The following is an 18,123-nucleotide window of genomic DNA, read 5'->3' as shown; positions in this document are numbered from 1 at the left end:
CAGGTTGAAAACATGTTGTGTTTGTTGATATAACTTTGAGATATAAAAATGCAAACCACTCATGTGCATGATTCAACTAAAGCTATCCTGAACTTATTCTTACATTAAAAAAAAATCACAAATAAATCCTTTATGTGGGATATAAACACATAAAAGGTCCAGACTAAAGAAACCTTAAAAAGTAGTGACGAAATGAGAGGACTGAAATTTCATTTTAACCATATGGTTTTCTATTTGATGTAATGCATGGATAACATGTAAAAACTGGTATAAAAAACTAGCAAGAATGTGTGCTCACAGCTTAATATTTTACTATGAAATTCCAACTACACAATCTGTGTATAAGTAAGCAATTACTCAGCTAAGCCAAGTTTTAACGCTTCAGCCAATTCTTGCTAAATTAGATCGCATCTCAGTATTGGAAGGGTGTTAGCAGAATTTTGTTGTTTACCATATTAATTTCTTCAAGCAAATGCCTAATATCCCATTTCTCCAGTCATGAAAAGCCATCCAGAGGCTTATACACATACTATTTTCAACAGGCAAAAAGAGGTGGAGGCAAACTGAGTATATGAAAAAAGACACTTTTAAGAGTGACGATGAACATGACTTTAAAAGATCAGGCCTTTACACAACACGTGGCAGAGCAAACATGGTTGGTTAAAAAGAGGTGGTGTGGAAATCATACTTATTTGACACTAATGCTTTCAATCTTCTTCTTTGGCATGATAAGAGAGTCCTAAAATGTAACAATTGAGTATCATAGGTTTTCATATTGATATGTAAGTGGTGACTAATTTTTACTTTTATTTTTACACCTAATGAACACAAGCTAATCAGCTAAAAGTAAACACTAGTATCTTTAACACAAAACATTTCCAACACATTTATGATGCCTATAATATTTCTATTATATTTCTATTCAAAAATTGCCTCATTTTTTCAGAAGTGAAAGCTTTGCTTATACAGTTCTGCCCATATGTAGATAACCTAAACCCACTTGAACACTTTAGCCTTGTTAATTGGGAATGAAATTTCCCCTGTACATGGAAGGGTTTTACTCCTAGCATTTGACCACTCCAACATAGCTACTGAGAAGTTGAATTAAATACTTACTTAATACAATAAGTAGGAAATAACGTAATTTAACTGAAAACAGAGACTGAAGTTTAATTACTGGAGGCACAAGCTACATTTCACCCAAACCAGAATGGTTTGGAATACTGCAGGGAGTTATAAGGATGACAATCTGCAACTGGGCCCCAATTCATGAAATGTAACTTCCACAGACTTTTTTTAAAGTTTGTTTTTCCTTTACTTTCAGGTAAGTTCCTTTAGAAGTTCAATGTTTGTGAAAGATCTCTAAAAAATCCCCAATTGCTGTTTTAATACTTTTTTTCTCCTAGATCACAAAATTGGTATTTTGAAAAATACCCCCTTTTTTTTTTTTTTTTTTTTTTTTTTTTTTTTAATTACTTTTAACAATTGCTATCTGGGTTTCATTCCAAATCCAAAGATTTGCAAAAACTCACGTTTTTACAGTTTGAGGGGAAATTATTGATAGATGTGTAGGATTGAAGATGCAAGGTGTATTGTTTCATCTCCTTGGGACTGAATGCAAAAGGTGATTGAAATGCACAGCAAAACGCTATCACTCGACATCTTTATGGAGCTTTGAGTAATTTCCTTAATCCTTTAACATGAGGCACTGAGAACTGAGGTGTCAAGTAGTTTCTTGTATTTCCTATTTAATCCTGGGGTTTTTTCCCCCTAAATTGGGTCAGGGCTGCGGAACAAACAGCTGCACTGCACCTGGGCAAGGAGCGCGTGTCCCGGCCGGGGCTGTTCCAGGGGGGACGCGCTGAGCCACTGCGAGCACCTGGATCCGGGAAATTCCGGGAGTCCGGGAGCGGTACCGCAGGACACAGCGCCCGAAGCCAGGGCCGCGCACGGTGAACCGCTCTGCGAATAAGGCTGTGCAAAAACACACGGGTTAGTCAGACGAGTGCCTTTCTTTAGTAGGAAATACATTAAAGAGGCTTCGGTAGCCCCTTCAGCGTGCAAGATACAAAGCAAAACAAAAAACACAAAGCAAAACACCCAAACTATCATGAAATGAAATGAAATGAAATGAAATGAAATGAAATGAAATGAAATGAAATGAAATGAAATGAAATGAAATGGCACCCTCGCGGAGGAGTGCTGCGCGGCGGTGACTCTGCCCGTCCCGGCTGGCTGCCCGAGGCCGCGCTGCGGAGCCGCTGCCCGCGCTCGGGCGGCCTCTGCCCGCCGCTCTCTCCCTCCCGCCCGAGGCGGCCGCAGGTGCCCGGCGCCGTTCGCTGCCGCCTGCCGGGGTCGGGCTCAGCCCTGCCCGGGCACAAGCGCCCGCCCTCCGGGCCGGACGGCGCGGAGCCCTCGGCGCTCCCCTGGGCGGCCGGCGCTGCCAAGGGGAAAGCGGTGAGGGGGGTCCGGAGCCGGGCGTGAGGGAAGCGCCGTGTCCTGGGGGATCCGCAGGCGGACCGGCGGGTCCCCGGCGGCGGCAGGGGGTGAGGCGGCCGCCAAGGCGGGGAAGGGCCGCCCTGTCCGGCTGCAGCCGCCTGAGGCGAGGGATGTCGGCGGAGCCGGGCTGGAGGGATCTCGGAGAGCCTTCTCCAAACCACAAACACAAAAATGCCCCCTCGATCAGGACCCCGGAAAAGCGCAGCGGCAGGTGGGTTTTGCCCAGCCCGTGCTCGGGCTCTGTGCCTGTGTGCCGCTCTCCCGGGAAGACGCCAGGTGCCGGGAAGGTGTGTGGGGAAGGAAGGCTTTGCTGGTGGTGCTGGGAGCGTGAAGGGGCTGGCTGTGATGGTGTGTGGGTGACTGAGCCAGATTTGATGGGATAGATGTATGTTAGCATCCTTTACTGTGGAATTAGGGAGGGATAAGGTTGACAGGCAGCATCCATTCTTTCCTTCTGGATGTACTAGTTAGCTGCTTTGTGAGTAAGTTAAGGTTATAAGTTGATCAGAAGTAGGGCTTTCTTTCTGAGATTTAACTTGGCTGGGACAGGGAGTAGAGGGAACAAAGAGATGAAGTAATTGTCAGTGGTATTTCACTTTTTTTCATAGTCTCTCCCTCTTCAGGCAGCCCTTTGAATTAATACATCCGAATATGTTTGTAACTCTCTCAAGTATAGCTGCCAGCAGTGTAGGAGTGATTACTTTTTGAATAATTAATTCTTCTTTCCTTTTTTTTTAAATTTCTTTACTAGGATTTCACCTTCCTTTTTGGTGGCTGATTTTGGTCTGCTCTCATAGAATAGGTTTGACAATAAAAGATACTCACTGGGGCTCAGTAGTGATCTCTCCCTGGCTCCTGCTGACACCTGTTGCTGAATTGGACTTTATGGTTTCTATCCCTCTGTTTGACCAGTCTTTATTTACTCGTGTAATGGAGAAGTGGATGTGAAATTAAGGCAGCTTAGTAGTTTGTAAAACTTCATAAACTTCTGGATATTTGATTCCTGTGTAGAGTGCTGGTGAACCTCTGTTCATATTTACAGTAGTAGTAGTGATGTATATGGCATGTACATACAGCTTTAAAATGGTTTGGCTATAGTGCTAAATATTTAAAGGCCTTAAATGTGAGTTGGAAGTAAGCTGAGGCTGCTTTGCACATGTTTTCTGAATCTCATGGTCAAACATTGCTAGTTCAGTTAATTTAAATTTGTACATAATCTTTAACTTGGTCACATATAAGCATGATACTGTCTATAAAGACTTTAATTTGAATTGACTGGCTCTGCTGGAGCTGCTTCAGCAAAGCCCACCTCAGCTCTCCTTTCACAAAACCCCCAGCACAGGACAGTGTGAATGCTGACCCTCTACTTGTGGGGAGGTAGTTAAATGAAATCTTGTCTCCATGTAGGATTTTTTTTACAAAATGACTTTAAAAGGTCGTGCCTCCTTCTCCCATGGCAGCTTGGAGAGCAGGGCTGCCTGTTTTGAAACCTACATTTCAAAATACATTATATATACTTTCCAAAAGCAATAGATAACATTGTAAAATTAAATGACTTCAAAATAGATGGTGGCTTTTAAAAATAAACTTGCATGGTCATTATGCTTTTGACTAGACTTTCACAATTTTCATGATCATAGCTGATGCTTACTTTTAAATGCTCTGGTGTCCAGTGTATAAGGAATGTAAAGTTCACAGAAGAAGTGGAAATCATCAGACTGATGCTATGTTTCTTTGTTCATAGAAAAAACAAAAATCCATATACACAGGGTATGCTATATACCTTTGCCCACTACATGGTTAAGAGATTCCCTGAAAAAAAAGGGGTGTGGGGGGGAGTTTGTTTTGTTTGGATTGTTTTGTTTTGTTTTTGGTTTTCTTTTTCTGATTTTTTTTTTGTTTTTTTGTTTGTTTCTGTTTTTGTACTTGTTGTTGTTGTTGTTGATTTTTTTGTTTTTTTTCTTTTTGCAAGAATGCACGGTAAGGATGGGATTGGGAGAAAATTGCTTTCAGAAGAGGTGGGGGATAAAATACAGGCTAATAAGAGAGTATAGTTAACTTCATATTCTGCATCAGAAATACATATTTAAAGTTTTTTACAAAGTAAATGCGAGTCTCAAAGAAGGAAATTAGAGTGGGCAGAGGCAAAGAAGAATCTGCCTCTGTATAGAGTGAAAGAAACCTTGACAAACGCACAGTATTAAAAAAAAGACCTAGAGTGTAACTAGACAGCATAAACTGCCCACTGCCTGAGAAGGGGCTTACTGCTGCATATACTGTTATTCTGTTAAGGTGGGGATATTATCATTTACCAAAGGGAAGGATTCCCCATTACATAACCAGACATCTGAAAACGTACAACTCTGCACGGGAAACCTGGCACAGCCAGCCAGAACCTTTTTTCCATTTCAATATACTAAACCAGATTTTAGCATGGGTGGAGAGGACATTTTCAAATGCTTAATGGTTTTTCTAATCCTGTGACCTGTGTGCCTTAGGGAAATCTTCCAGGAGTGCCCCATGAACCTACTGTATGGCTGTGTTATGCCACCTTTGGGATTTGGATGTTTACTTGGAAACAGCAGTGGCTGGAGGAGAGAGACATGATGTTTTCCCTTGATCAGGGCAGAGCAAAGTAAAGCAGTTTGAAGCTTAAGTCTTCTGTAACTAGGTTTGAATTTAGTGTTTGAATGAATATTATGTGATTTCTGGCCCTGACTTATTTTATGCCTCTGTAATGTCTAGGTAGGAAAGTTTTTTAATAAACTTTGAAAATATCCCGGCCCTAGTGTCAGGCCAATCAAATTGTCTGAATTAACACAGATGAAGTAGTGGATAGGGTAGATGAGTGTTTCTCAGACTTCCTGCAAATGTGAGCACTGGTTGAGCTTATCCTTCTCTTTTTATGCACTTCCTAAATTAAAAGTTTATTCTGTACTACTTTAATTGCTAAGTAGCTAAGTTCCTCAGGGTGCTGGGTGGAAAAGGTATGAAAATCAGCTGCAGTGATCAGCTGTAGGTGTAAACACTCTGTGCATTGGCCAGGAGCAGCAGAGTGCTGCTAGAAGCTGAAGGGAGTGGTAGTTCCCCAGCCAGCTTAAATCCATGCAGCAGGTAATTACAGCTGCTGCTGACTCCCCTGGAGGAAATGAGCTGCTTCCAGCTGTAAATCAGGGCCATTTGGTTTTATTGTTTTTCTTGTTTTTTTTTAATAGCCTAATATTTTAATTAAGTTTTTTCCTACCTGTTTATGACTCCCACCCTTTGAATCTTCCTGTTAGTTCATTGAGAGGTGCAGCTCAGGTAAGAGAAACAGTGATTGGTTTGTGTCCTTATTTTTTTAGAAAAAGTCACTTGTTGTCAGATAACAGCATTACCAGAACCTCCATTGTGGCTTGTTCCTATAATTCTACCAAATAATATTTTGTTTTTCATCAAACAACCGATTCACAAGTCCATTTATTTGGCTGAAATTAGATTAAGTGTATTGCTACTAGCATAAGTTATTTCTGCTAGGGTAGGGAGAAACTGTGTGCAGCTGAGCAAGATTGGAGGATTCTTTTATTCTAGTCTGCTAATACTTCTAGTAAAATAAACCTTAAATTTTTGTCCAAGATACTTTAAAGTGACAAGGGAAGAGGGAAACTTATGTCTTAAAAATTAAATTTCAAAATGCGAACAGCTCACATAGTTGCTTCTCTTTTTATTCCTTAATATTTGCTGTTATTTTAACATAATACAGAGGAACTTAAGAGAAAAAAAGCGGTCTCTATAGAATATTGGTTGACTTGTAACTAAAAGGAAGTCACCAAGTGCTGTGTGTGAGCGAAGCACAGCAGCAGTCTGCCTCCTGTCAGTGCCACCTGGACCTGCATGCCTGTGACATGAACATGGGTTTGGAGCAGGTTGAGACAATGGAATGTGATCAGAGATCCAGCTGCTGTTTTGCTGGTCTGTTTATTAGTCACATGCATCCCTTTGGTTCTAAAGAAAGTGTCTGTCTTTGCTTTGCTTCCTCTAATAAATGAGGGAAAATCAGGCAAGTGTTGATTTTTCTGTGCAGTACTTGTTGGTACCTTTGTTCAGAATTTAGCTGGATACCAGCTTGTGTATTGGTGCAAATGTAAAAGTTTTCTTTTAAAATCCACGGAGTTTCCACTAAACATTCTCCATAGTGGAGGAAGGAAGGCTCTCCAGTGGAGCTTACCTTTGTGACATAGGGTATGGTCAAGCGTGCTCTTGGCCACAGCCATTTGGAGTTCCCTGCTTACTGACTGACCTCACTGTCAGTTTTGCTCTAGTTTGGTTTGGGTTTGACTTTACTGAATGCCCCCACGCTTGTACTTTGCAAACACAACTTCTGTGTGGCTGCTGCAGCCTGGTTGAATCAAAATTGTCTTGACGAGCTTAAATGTTTTCAGTAAGGCATTTTAAAAGAGAGACATAGTTTGCTGAGTCTTACCATTATGAAGACTCAGTATACTCCTTTTGCAATATTTTGATTGTGAATGGTATTTTAATGTATATTTAAGCCTAAGTCCTGTCATTTGTTAATTTATCACTGGTTTTCTTGTGCAACAACAAAATTATCCTGAAAGTGGAATGTAAATATGGATGTATTGACACTTTTCAGGAGCTAGTTCAGCAAGCAAGCCTTGGCTGCACAAGTTTGCAATCTGGAGTCTATGTGTGGCCATGGTATTGCATCACTATTAGCTCAGCCCCCCTACATGCAGATGCAAACAACAAACACTGCTTGGTTCCACACAGTACACAAAAGATGTTCCACATTTCAGGATTAAGACATGAAAAAATATTCATAACTTTTTGGAATTATGACTCTGATAGGTTTAAAGTAGTTGCTTTCATTGTATATCATGGCTCCACCATCTTTGCCCCATCGTTCTCAGCACAAGTTGACTCCAGTTTCATTGTTTTGACTCATTTGCTGTAGTACCCTTAAATTAAACTTTAAAAAATCCTTTCAATAAAAATGTCATACCTGACAATGAACGATTGCTATAAAATGTATACTGATAATGTTCTGCTGTAATCCAGCTCTCAGTTGTCTTGTTTGTATAACATTCTTCACTTTGGAGAAGTGAGACAGCTTATGGAAGTTATAAAAACATCATATTTGAGTACTGTGCCAAGAGTGAAGGCTGCCCTCTGCTTGCATAGTTTGGATAGAAATTGAGTTATCTATACCCTTCTGGTGATAATGGGGAGAAGCATATGAAGAGAGATAAAGTAGGTACAGCTACTCCATTCCCCTTTTTTGCATTGGAACCACAGAAGTGTTGAAGTGTTGAAATGGATATAGAAGCTGAGGGTGTGTTGCCTTCTTAGGAATACACTATGAATACCAAAATACGGCTTCTTTGAATTTGCTCTCATTCTGTAACCTTTCAGAAGTGTTAAAACAACTTTAAGAGGCTGAAGTAGCAGATGGCACTGTTACTTATTTTGCTGGCACGTAAGAAAAGTTAAAAGTGTGTTTGCTCTAACTGGTCTCTACCCACATTATTAATAATTACTAATAATTTTTATTTATTCTATCAACAGTTAAAGATACGCAAAAGTTCCTGGAGTTGGCAAGAATGTCTTTGAGGAGCATGTGCTGGGCACCAAATGCTGCATCAAAACATGCACTGTAGCTGTATGGAATAATGGCTACATGTAAACTTGTTTGTCCACTTCCATTTAATAGTGAAGTGTGAAGGACAAAGGCAGTAAAATGTGGGACACTTTGAGTGGCCACTAATAAACATTTCACAGGCTTTCATTACAAACTGCACACATTGCAATTCTAACTGTAGTGTTTCTCAGCATCTTCTATGGTGTGTTTTTTCAATGTCTGGAAAAGTGAGGGAGAGTTGAGATTTCTTTTTTTTCTCTTTAGTGAAAAACATGCTGAAATGCTATACTTTTAATTCCAGACACATGATTCTTGTAAGCTGCATTTAATGGCTTTGCCTTCTGAGCTGTGCGCTGGACATTCCCCTGCATTCAGCTCTTTTCCTATGAAATACTTGTATGTCAGTCCTAATTTTTTGCTTCTCCAGGAATGATGTTTGCAATGTATTGTACTTCTCCTAAAATAAACGAGGGGAAAATCATATGGCTATTTTTCCAATTGGAATGACCATCAGTTATAAAACTGAATGAATTGGTTTCTCATTTGACCTCTGTATTGTTCAAATTTAATTTTTTTTTTATTATTCCCATAAGATTAGTGCTGTATGTGAAATGCTAGAAGTTGAGAAGACTGAAAAACTTGGGTTTTTACCTAGGGGAAGATATTAGGTCTTTGTAGGTTTTGCTAGAACATTTGTTATTTTTATGAGGTATGAAACAGAGTTACTACCTAGTCTTCTAATTCTCCAGTTTCTGCACAGTTTTAGTTGTATACCTGTTATATGATGCAGAACTGATGCCTTAAGGAATCTTCTGCTGTGCAGGATGGCATTCATCTTCATTAGTAGATATGGAGTCAAAAAGATGCTTAATTCTTTTTCTTCCACTAGAAGTGAGTTGCTCATGCATCCCCGTTAGTATTCAACTGCAAATTTGGAAAACCACAGATGGGTTTTGTGGGACAGAAAAGGCATTTGGAAAAGTTTCCTGACTATGGAGCCAGTGTGGTTATCCATTTTTAATTATACATAACGCATATTGCCCTGAATAGGTACTACTCACTGGCCCTCTAGGTTCTGGTTTCTGTAGCACAGCCAAGCAGACCTGATTGTATGAATTCTTTTGAAATTAATCAGTGCTGTCTCGCAGAACAAGATTGCAGTCTTAAAAGGAATCCAATCAAGGCATTGTGACTACATATAATAGCACAAAACTATTGACTCAATATCAAAAGTTTCTTAAAAGACTGCACTGCTGTGGCTAACTAGCAGAATTAATGTTATAATCCAAATATCAGGCACATTGCACAGGTTCAGTCACTGTTCTGCACTTGTTACTGTGACCAGACTTGCTGATTTGTAAGTTTGGGGAAGGAAGAGAGAAAAAGAAAAATCTTTACACTCTCTGTGTATAAAGAGAAATTATGTGTAACAGATAGAAAGTGCATATTATTAATGTAGTTCTTAGCTTAATCTTAGGAATCTATTGATCAGTGTCTTGAAAGCATTCTCCATGGGAGAATTTGAATCTAAATATTTGTAATTATCCAGGTTCTTTAACATTTAAAGACAGCTTATTTCATTAAAAATGTAAAAAAATAGATACCCATTGCTTTAAAAACTTTGTTGTTGAATTTAACATGGCCTGCTTCATATTTACCTTGAATCTTGCTGTATTTATGTTAAAAGTTTAAAAGAAAATAAATTCTTTGCATGTAGATTTCCTAGGTACTGATTTTCTTTATCAAGTCTAAAGCAATTTGCTTGTTTCTAAGTTATTTTACTAATTTTGTTATGAAAGTGTTTGTGGAGGGCTTCAATTATGAGACAGGTTTTTTTCAGTGATTTATCACTTTTGCCATTAACACGTAGTCCTGATTATAGATTGGTCCTGTGGTTTCTCTCTGGGAGCACTTGTTCCCTGATGAAATAGTGAAAAGTAGGCTTTTAAAAATTACACAAAGAAGCTTTTCAGGCTAGAAGTCCTTAATTTAAACCGTATTAACTTTTTAAAAATTAATATTATTTTAGTATAATCTATTCAAACAGAAAGGTCAGGGGCTAGTGCTGCAGGTCCACAAGTCTTAAGGATCCCTAGCTCTGATCAAGGTCAGGATCGACTGTGATCTCATGTGATCAGTATTTTCCTTCGAGTTCTACTTAAAGGAAAACTAAAACTGCAAAAAAGAATGGTTCAGTCCTCTGAAATCTAAAATGTACCAGAATTGTGGAATCTAAAGGGATTCCCTGCATGGAAACGCCTGACAAAAGAGGTCTCACACAAAAAGTTTCCCACCAAAGAGAATTGCAGCTTTAAAATTAAAAACTGAAAACTTCAGGTTTTCATTGTAAAAATAAGCTTACTTGCTTCAGGGTCCCAGTTTCTTAGCTGGATTGCTAAGAATCTCAGGAAAGCATCCAAAAGCAGATACTTTTCACCAAAAGAGAAGAAAGGGCTTTATTGAAAACCTGCTTCATTGCTAACGAACAGCATTCCTGGAAATATTTTGACTAGGTCTGTCTCAAGCATAGTAGAATACAAATTTATTCTTGTTTATTCCTGGGGCATCCAGAATTAGGCATTCTGATATTTCTGAAATCAGCAATATCCTTAAGTTGAAAGCAGGCAGTATAATAGATTTCTTGTACAGAGTCCAGTTGCTGTATGTTACTCTTGGATCTGTTGGATAACACAAAGTGTGCTTAATAGTAAACCCTGCCAGTTCTCTTCCCTCTGCTCTTCCCTTCTTGACAGATTACCAGATTTATGTTTGATTTCTTGGATCTTTTTGTTATCTTTTTTTGCCAAAGAATTTGCTCTGACTGAACTTGCTGGAAAGGAGAAAAAGCTGAAGAATGAGTTTCTTGCTCCTCTTTGTCATTAACAGTTCTGGTATTCTCTGCTGACAGCAGTAACCAGTCTGCACCATTGCTTTACTCTTTTGGAACACTGGCTATTCCAGAGAGGGTGCAGTGTTCATGGAATTCTGAGGGACCTGCCAGGATCATTGAGTTCAACTCTTGGCCCTGCACACACACCCCTCAATCTCACCCTGTGCATCCCGGAGAGCATTGTCCAAACTCTCCTGGAGCTCTGGCAGCCTTGGGGCTGTGACCATCCCCTGGGGAGCCTGTTCAGTGCCCAGCACCCTCTGGGGGAAGAACGTTTTCCTGATAACCAACCTAAACCTCCTAAGTATTCTAGAGACCAATACCAAGAGACCAGGTATGGATGACACAGAACATTGGGTTGTAGCATGTTCCAATTGCAGCAGGATCTTCTTCCTGTCTCCTTATCACGGTTAATTCCAAGTCAAGCATGGTGGTAATACATTCTCTTAGGACAGAATTGGAATATGCCCTTTCAGGTGAAGGGTGAGTTATTGAAGAGAAAAATGGTGCAGTTGTTGCACAGGTGTCAGAGTCAGAGATAGTGGGGTGCTTACCATTCAGTTTTGAAGCTTGTTCCAGACTTCCAAACATAAATGGAATTTTACATATAATAATTAAAAAAAAAAAAAGTTAAAAGTTTGTACTGTATGCCTGAGACTGGAAAAAGCAAGTGAGATTGCAGACACAGTAGCTTCTCTGCAAGTGTGAAAAAGAAGTGTCAGTGTGCCTCGAATGCTGTTTTCCTTTCCCAGTTACACATGGTTACCTCTACTGATCTCTGGAGGTTTTTCCTCCTGTTTTTTCAACCTGTGGGCACTGTAACTTCACTGCTGTGCTTGGGGACAGCTCTGGCCAGGCCATTGAAATGCTGCAGGAGGTTCCCCAGTCCCCCCTGCTTTACTTCCTTGAATAGAAACCTTTTCTTGTAAACCTAGCAACAACAACAGCAGCAAAGCCCAGACAAAAGAGAGCTTTTGGGTCGCTCAGCAGTCCCAGGAGGGGCACTGCCAGCTGCGGGTCACTCCTTTGTGCTGCCTCCAAGCGGGTGCACGGGCTCTGCTCCGCCAGCTTCAGGTTGGGGAGCCACAGGGTGATCTGTGCCCCAAGAAGAGCTTGTTTGTCTCTCTTTCCTGTTATGAATAGCAATGGGTGAGCATGTTTTGCATGACTTCAAATCCACTTAAAGTTCATGGGTTTGAAATCAAAACCAGAACTCAAATCTTACGAGGTTTGTGTTCTGTTGGAAGCTGGCCTTCTGCCAGAATGTGTCTGTTCATTTAACTTTTAACTCTGGAATCAAATACATACCAGTTTGCTAAAACCAGGTCACTTTGTATTGCTTTGTATCTTCTTCCTTATTTTTTTAATATCTGTTCCATTGCATGCATTTATGGATATCAGAAGGTTGCTAGCATAGGTGTTTGTTCTCTCATGAGCATACGAATTTTGTCTTCCATCATCATCGTGTTTCACAGTTTCAGGGCTCACAGCATGTGCCTTCTGCCTGTTTCTCTGTATATCTAAGGCAGTAAAGAAAGGCTGAAATCTGTACTCTTTGAGGGCTGTATTTTAGATCCTATATGCTTTGATTATGGACTGAAATTGGTGCCCTGTAGTGGTTTGGTTTACCCACCATTGTCTGTTTTGAGGGGTGACAGTCACTGCAGCACTGCAGGGCACTGAGGAACATGATCTTGCCTGTGATCGTGCAAATATAGGATTTTAATTTTTAAATTTTTTTACACTAAGCATGTCTTGCCTCTAGTGCTGTTCTGCGGTGTGCTGGTGTGCTTTTATGCAAATGCATGGAACCCCAAGCAACCCTGATATGGAAGATATTAGAAAGCTTGCAGATTGACTGAAAATAATCTGCAGTGTTGTATTTTGTAGGTGGATCCAGTAGTAGTTTATTGATTCCATATAGGTTCACTTGCTGATTCTTCTCAGGTTTTTTTCATCTTTAAATAGTTGCACCTGTTAAAAAAAATTAAATTGTGGGTGTTTCTGTGTATCTATAAAGAAGAGATATATGTGTTTGTTGTTATGGGCATATTGTAGTTATGTGTTAGCAGACGTTTTTAAGAGGTAATTTGTTGACTTAATAAATTATATCCATGCTTTCCTTTGGTGAGCAGGAAAGTGTTTATTTTTCAGTATTTTATACTGTGAGGTGATTATGGGAACCTGCTGTGATCATAGCCATTCACTTAAATATAATCTCTTTGATCATGATTATCTGCAAATCAGATGCAATTTTTTGGAGTTTGTTAGGTTTTTTACAGACATGATCAAAAGCTTATAAATAACTTGGTCTGTCACTTCTGACATCATGTGAAATAGGGGTTATTTAAACTGCAGTGTGAATTTTATGGTGTGTATATGTTCTCTGAGTCTAAGTGCAGGAGATAGGATTTTTAACATCAGTGGTTGTGATTATGAACTTTGAATATGTTTTCTGTGTATATTCTGCATTTTAACTATTGCTGTTGAAATGAATAAGCTTGCTGGAACTCACTGGAGTGTCTCAGAAAGCACTGCCCAGCATATCCATGGGAGTACTCTTTTTAGTCTAAATATATTTTACATTTATTCTAAATATATTTTAGTGATTTTGTTTTAGATTAAAAGAACTATAAAGCTTTTAACTTTTTACAGTATCCTCATACTGGATGTTCATTGAAACCATTCTGTTTTTAAAAAGGGTCATAATACATTATTTTACTTCAAGCTGAGAAAGTAATATAAAGTAATTCGACCTTTTCTTTAAAAAAAAACCAAAACCCAAATCAAAGAGAGTTACTACTTTCACAAGGTTGACTATTTCAGCATTAAATATTTAATTTGATACTTTTAAAATTAGATTTAACCAACACTTTGTCAATTCTGTATACAATTGCTTGAAAGTTATTTTTGGTGCCATAAGCAATGTAATCAAAGTATGTAAGGAGCAGAAACTTTAAGCACCAGTATTGGTTAATATTCAGATGTTCATTAAAATTTCCACCTGGATTTTCAGTGACTGTGTTACTGATTAAAAATGACTGGAGATAATCTTACTAACTCATTTTGCTTTTTCTCAAATCTCAGTCATTTAAGACAGAATGGTGGTGAGAAGTGCAACTTAAGAAATTACATTAACACCATTTTGGGATTGATAGTTTTCTGTTTAAGTTGTGAATGTTTCTAATGTTCTTTTTTTTTTCTATTTTCTATCCCAGTGGTGATGTACTGCATGAGGTCTGTAACCACAAATTCCACCCTTAATTTCGGAGCAAGGTTAAATTGGGTGTTAAGACTTAGAGATTTCTATGCCACTAAAGGAAGATTTCTCCCCATGCCTGTCCCCCACCTCCCCTAACGCTTTAGCATTTCACTATGTTTCCTCTTAAGGGCTTTGGATCAAATTTTGGATATAGTTACTGGGTTTAAATAGCAGATTTCTAATAAGAACTATTGTTTACTATCCTGCCAGCTGGTTCTGTACCACAGTCTGGGCAATGGGTTCTAGTCAGTAGATGTTATAAATCATGTTATTTGTCCTTTGCCAACTTTACCCCTTCTCAAGAAAGAAGCTGACAGTCTCAATCTTGAAAGACCCTCTGTGAAGAGCAGAAAACTTATGGTGGCTTGAAAAAGGGCTTCTTTTTCTCTTGTAAAGGCAAGTGAGGGGATGAGCGAAAGAGGCTGTAAAGATACAGAGAGTGCAGAGCCACTGCTGAAGCTGGAGGCTTTCACCAGCTGCTGTTAATTGTGAAGATGGCTCTTGGTTTATGTGCACATATAAGAATGATGGATATGGAACTGGGATAAGTTCATCTCTTTTAAAATTATGATTAAACAAGCAATTTCAATCACAAATTATGTGTCACCCTGTCTCTAATCTGCCCATTCACTTTACAAAGTAAAGGAGGCAGCTGATTAAATTTAGCCAGCATGTTTTTTTGCCTGCTGTCTAGACAATTGGCTTGGTTCCCGTTCCTCTGGTCTTAGCTCTCTTTCTTGGTTTTAGGCCGACTAGGCCACTTAACCATTCCGCTGTTGTTGGAACAGTGTGTTCCTGAGGCTGATAAAGAGCATGTGGGGATGGGCTTTTTGCTTCTTGGGTCATTAACAGAGAACATGGTACCAGTAAATAAACACACACAGGATCTCTGTTAATGCTGAGTGAGTCCTGTTAGACTGAAAATTATTCAGCTCTAAAATCAACTCCCTTTGTACTTTGATGCTCCTGGAATTGAGATGAGCCCATCCACCCGACGTCACTGCAGAAGCAGTGGACAAATTCCAATGTGCTGTCTTTCCCACTTGAGTTTGTACATACATAAGGAACCAGCAAAACAAAGAAAAAGAATCTGAAAATAAAGCCTAAAGCAAACACTGTCACCCAGCTCACCTGCAGTCAACACCAAACCCGTACTACGAACAGCCCTGACTTTGAATGCCCATCTCCAGGTTCTTTGGATGTAATCATCGTTTGCACTTACAGACCCAAATGATATTGATGTCCTTGGAGCATATTTCAACAATATTGTTCCACTCCCTCCAAAATACCCCAGTGCATCTGCTGTGGGTTTGTAGTGTCCTGAGGAGTCACACTGATTTTATTGTACAAATGGTTGTTGTTTCTGGTGTATGATTTCAGGCTACAACTGCAGACTGACTTTTTTAGCTGTGGGGTAAAGCGGAGTTCAGTTTTGAGTGAAGTTTGGAATGTAAATTGACAATCTAAAAAAAAATTTCGCACAGAAAGTGCTTGAAAATTTAAACTGCTCTTATGTGCTCTCTTTTGTGCAAGGGGTCAGCCTTGGAGACAAATGGATGCAAGCCAGTTGGGAATAGCCTCAGATCAGTGCAGGTTGATCAGTGCAGCACTGAGCCCAAGGGGTGTCCAGGTGTCACAGCACCCAGCCAGACTGGGGGGCAGAGAGAGATGCTGGACCAGTTGGAAATTGTGCTGCTTAGTGCATTTTCCAAATACACCCCTACAAGTTCCTTCAACCAGCCAGCAAGCTGGACATTCTGTGTAGAATGGATAAAAAATGGACTGGAAATTGAATTTTCGCAAGAGATATAGAGATTCAGATGAAGTTGAGCTTTCTGTCCAGGCCATCCATAATCAAAAACCTAATTTTTCCACTAGAAACATAGGCATCCTAATGTATATATTTGTAGCAGCTATATTGTTATCTTCCACTGTGTTTTTTTTTCCTTTTTTTTTTTTTTTTTTTTTTTTTTCTTTTTTTTTTTTTTTTTTTTTTTCTTTTAGGAGCCCGCATTAGTCCAAAATGCTGTGTTGGTGTTTGCTTTAGTAATATCATACAGTTTTTGCTGTGGCAATAAGCAAGATACATCTCTCATGAAAGTACTTGTTTATTGGAGCATTCAAATAGGCAAGCTATCATTCATAATTTTAAAATTGCAGGGATTTGGTAAAGAATATCTGTAGCAGCCAATGGCTTAATTCTTTCTGGGTCTATTTTCCTGATTGTCTGCATGAGGTGTGAAGTTTCTGAGGGGTTTTGTTTTGTGTTGCCTTTTCCTGTTTCCAGGCTCAGCAGAAGTTTGTGCAGAGGCCATCTGTTTTGTATTTAAATTTACTGTACCTAGTGAATTTTCTTCTCTGAATGGGGCAACCTGAAATGCCACAGCTGTGAAACGTAATTCAGAAGTTGGATTTTTTCCCCCTTTTGCCCCCCACTGTGGATTGTGCTATGCTCCTCCTAATCCTGCTGGGAGAACTGTCTTTTCCCTAGCTCAGTTTGCTGTGCCATTTTGCCTCAGCTGTTTCAAAGTGATCTCATAGCACAGTTCCTTGGAAAACCATCTGTTTAAATTCTTGGTGATTTGATGGTCTTTTCTGTCTTTTTCCGTACAGTTACACACATTTCTAGTGTTCGGTCTCACAGATCCTTTCAAAAAGACTTTGGACCCTGCCAGAAAGTTTACCCTTTTGTCTTCAACTAACAGTTTAATTGTTTTTAATGCACATGTCATAGTTATTTTTTCTTTCCTCTCTTTAGAATGAAAAAGTAAATATTTTTCAGGTGCACTTTGCACTTCTTATTTAAAGAAGCTGGCCTCTGCCATTTTTGGTTTCCAAGTTAGGTACAAGCTTCCACAGAGGTAGTTCTTTGATTCTTTTTAATAAATAGAAGTCATTGTGTGGCTTCTGGATATTTTCTGCAAATTATATAGGTTCAATTTTATACGATGGAAAGGAAGCACTGAATACTTAGCTTCTAATTCCAAACAATGATTAATGCAGTAAGGAAGACAATATCCTCTTTAAAATCTATTTTTGTCTTTCCCTCCACTTTTGCTATACAGTTTCCAGACCTTCCCCTGTACTCATCCTGCCTAGCTTCCTGTTGAAAACGTGAGGAAACATTTGCACATATCCTCATGATGAAGCTTTACTTATTTATTGGTTGTTGCATATTATTTTCGTAGCATTATTTGCAGCTTAGACCCTCTCAAAAAAAAAAAAAATTTCTGCTGCAGCAAGTGAGATTTTTTAATTAATTGGGACTGGTTTGGCTTAGAGGCTAACACAGGCATGCTTCTAGTGAGAATAATGTCTAAAAATGCATATCATGAGCAAGGAGGGAAAAAAAAAAGAGGCTACTCTTGTACCAAATTTCATATTGTGTTGTGTGAGAGGTTCCACATGTTGTTACTCATACAAATGTTTTCTCCCAAGAAGGAGAACAAAGTAGGATATTCAAAAGGACATAACAATAAAACATATGGATTTAAAAAAAAATCTGTCATCTTAAATGAGGAATATCATTCTTTAGCTTGCCTCCAGTGGGTCTGAGATGTTTGTAGGCTGTTGAAATATGAGTTCATTCTAGGACAAAGAAGGTTTTCTGTTTTTTACGTTTTCCTCTGTAAATCATTGGTGGGGGGAACAGAAAAAAGGGTGGAATTATGCTCTGGACGCTGCTGCCTTTGCATTTTTGGCATTGTGCCTTCTTACTGTTTTATTGTCTATTTTGGCTGAACTTGAAGTTCCAACCATGCTCCCTGCCAAAAAGAAAAAAAAAAAAAGTCAGGTCCTTTAAGGATACTGGAAAATGAAGCCAGTTTTTGAATC

At 39.2% G+C, this 18,123-nt stretch overlaps 1 long non-coding RNA gene across 1 annotated transcript in view; it reads left to right on the top strand.

Moving 5' to 3' along the window:
* The first annotated feature begins 2,362 nt into the window (after positions 1-2,362).
* Positions 2,363-18,123, top strand: part of LOC306801738 — a 72,184-nt gene continuing 56,423 nt past the window's right edge. Inside the window, exon 1 of the long non-coding RNA XR_013774179.1 lies at positions 2,363-2,710. This is a non-coding gene — a long non-coding RNA (uncharacterized lncRNA). The remainder of the gene's footprint in view (positions 2,711-18,123) is intronic.

Source organism: Erithacus rubecula, assembly GCF_903797595.1.
Source record: "Erithacus rubecula genome assembly, chromosome: 4".
Taxonomy (NCBI): domain Eukaryota; kingdom Metazoa; phylum Chordata; class Aves; order Passeriformes; family Muscicapidae; genus Erithacus; species Erithacus rubecula.
This window is presented reverse-complemented; position numbering and strand designations above follow the sequence as displayed.